Raw genomic sequence first — 2,590 nt, 5'->3', positions numbered from 1 at the left:
TTTCAAAGATTTAGAAAAAAAAAATCTCAAGTAAGTTACTAGTCATTGTGTTACATTAATAACATGAAGTGGTAATGTCTTGAATATACTGGCTTTAAAAAAATAGACTGATAACATTCGTTTTAATCTTTCTTTTTATTTTTTCTTATTTATTTAATTGTATTTATCATCATTATTATTATTTTTCATTTCCTATAGGGCACATGTACTCGTCAGAGAGAAACAGAGAGAGAGAGAAGAGAAACACAGAGAGAGAAAGTGAGAAAGCAAACTGCCAGGTCCAGGACTCGAACCATGGTTGGCCATGTGGGAGTCCAGCATCCCAACCACTATGCTACCTGATAGTCCCTCTTTTTACTTTTTAAAAATGTGACTACTAGAAAAAAATGTATGTATGTGGCTCCTGTTACGTTTCTGTTGGACAGTGTTGCAGTAAAAATACATATTATTGAGCTAGTCACTAACCTAGTTTAGTTTTTGTGCCTTAATCCTCACTCATTTATTACTAGGTTTCAGGGAAGCAGGCTTGGCCATGAATCCATCAGCTTTCAAAGAAGAAAACAGAAACCCATCTAGGTATTTTGAATTGAAGGAGATTTAATCTAGGGAATTAGGTGACCGAGTTGTAGAGATTGAAAGAGTAAAAAAGGAAAGATGGTCTTCCTAGAAATCCTGAACTTCAGAAAGCTGCTACTGCCCCCTAATGGGACCCAGTACTCATGAGAGTCCAAACTATTCTGACTCTTCTCTGTTGTTCAGCAGCTGCGAGAGTTCAGTCATGGTCTGGCTGCATGGACCCCGGAAGGAGCCTGTAAGTGCTGACACTATTGCAGAAACCAACAGTCATTCTCTCCTATCACTGAACCGAAGCCACTAGTGTGTTAGAGCTCACCAGAGACTTAGTGGCTTCTATCTTTTCATCCTTTCTAATTGCTGTGAATGCCTCCAACTGGCAGACCGAAGCAGAACTCAGCTGCCAATGGAGTCTGCAGAATGTAGTTTGTAAGCTTCCCGCCCTGATAGTAAAAGGAATACGCAGAAGTGCAAGGCCCAGGGCCTTGTAAAGTTTCTGTCCTTGCAGATGAAAAAGTAAATGGAACTGAATGTACTGGGAGGACAGTTTCTGGCAGAATAGGAATTAACTGTCAATAGGGATACAGAAAACTCGGAGAGCAGTAAAAAAATGTTTAAAAGTCAATCGTAAACTCCAGGAAAAACAAACGGTTGTATAATGAAAGAAATATAACCATAGTGTACTACTTGGCTCAACAGTGGACAATTTTTTATCACCATCATAATATAAAGTGCTGAATGCAAATTTACCAAAAATTATATATAATTTTATTGGGATGATAAAGGCAAGCAGGGAGTGTGATAGAGGTAGAGTTTGGGATCTAGCTATTTATCGCCCATAATAGGAATTTAATACATCAATTCAAACCTGCTTGGGGAGGAAGCCAAAGAATAACAGTATAAGTCATTATTTATATGTTTGGAGGTGTATCCTCTAAGAAACAACAGAACAGCTAAAATAGGAGTAGAAATCTGGAAAACAAGGAAGAGCATCGGGCTGTAGTTTGGGGTTATAAGCCCTAGGGATTCATATAATTCATTTTAGATATATACATGTATTCCTACACATCAAATATATAAATTTACAAACAATAGAGATTCTTTTTCTTTTTGTTTTTGTTATAGGGTGCATGCACTCACTGGAGAGAAACAGAGAGAGAGTGAGAAATCACCCCCCCTCCAGGGGAGATAGCCATACTGTAATCCCCTCTCTTCCATTCTCCTCTCAGGATTTTTTGGGTGTACATGTACATGTACCCAGTGTGATTTTGAATCCACTGGGTCCAGAACTTGAACCATGGTGGGCCATGTGGGAACCCAGTTTATTTTTTTAGACATATTTTTGCTATTGTGTAAGTGTATAGGCTGAAGAGAGGGACCCAGAGACAGAAAGCAAGAAATCACCACCTAGGGGGAATGACCATGATGCAATCCCTTCTCCTCCATTCTCCTCTTGGGATTTTCAGCATGCACACACATGTGCCCAGAATGAGTTTGAAACCATCAGGTCTGGGACTTGAACAGTGATCAGCCATGGGACCAGCAGTTAGTGTAATGGCTATGTCGCTGAATTCCCATGTAGCCGACCGCGGTTTGAGTCCCAGACCTGGTGGCTTAAGCTCACACTGTGTGCATGTGCGTCCAAGTTCAAAGCTGGTTAAATTCACTGTGTTGAACTAAGTACAACACACAACCTAAAACTAAACGGGGGATAAATTTAATTTCTCTCGAAAGGACAGAAGAACAACTATGGAGACAGAGTTAACATTTCTGTAAAATAGCATCTCAACAAATACACAGTGCTGAGGCCAAGAGATAAAGAAGACTGGAGAAGCCACTCAGTTGAAAGATTCACAGAAATGGAATTTCAAATTGGGCTTAGTAGGCATCCAAGGACAAGTATCAGTAGAAGATGATGAGAAAATTAGGGGAGTTCAAAGAGTTTGTGAGCAGTAGAATTAAATTCTGAGTTTATGTTAGTACAAAAACATTTTGAAATCCACACATAATTTTTCTT

Source organism: Tupaia chinensis, unplaced genomic scaffold (genome assembly GCF_000334495.1).
Source record: "Tupaia chinensis unplaced genomic scaffold, TupChi_1.0 Scaffold000048_1, whole genome shotgun sequence".
NCBI classification, from domain to species: Eukaryota; Metazoa; Chordata; class Mammalia; order Scandentia; family Tupaiidae; genus Tupaia; species Tupaia belangeri.
Note: the sequence above shows the minus strand (reverse complement) of the source record.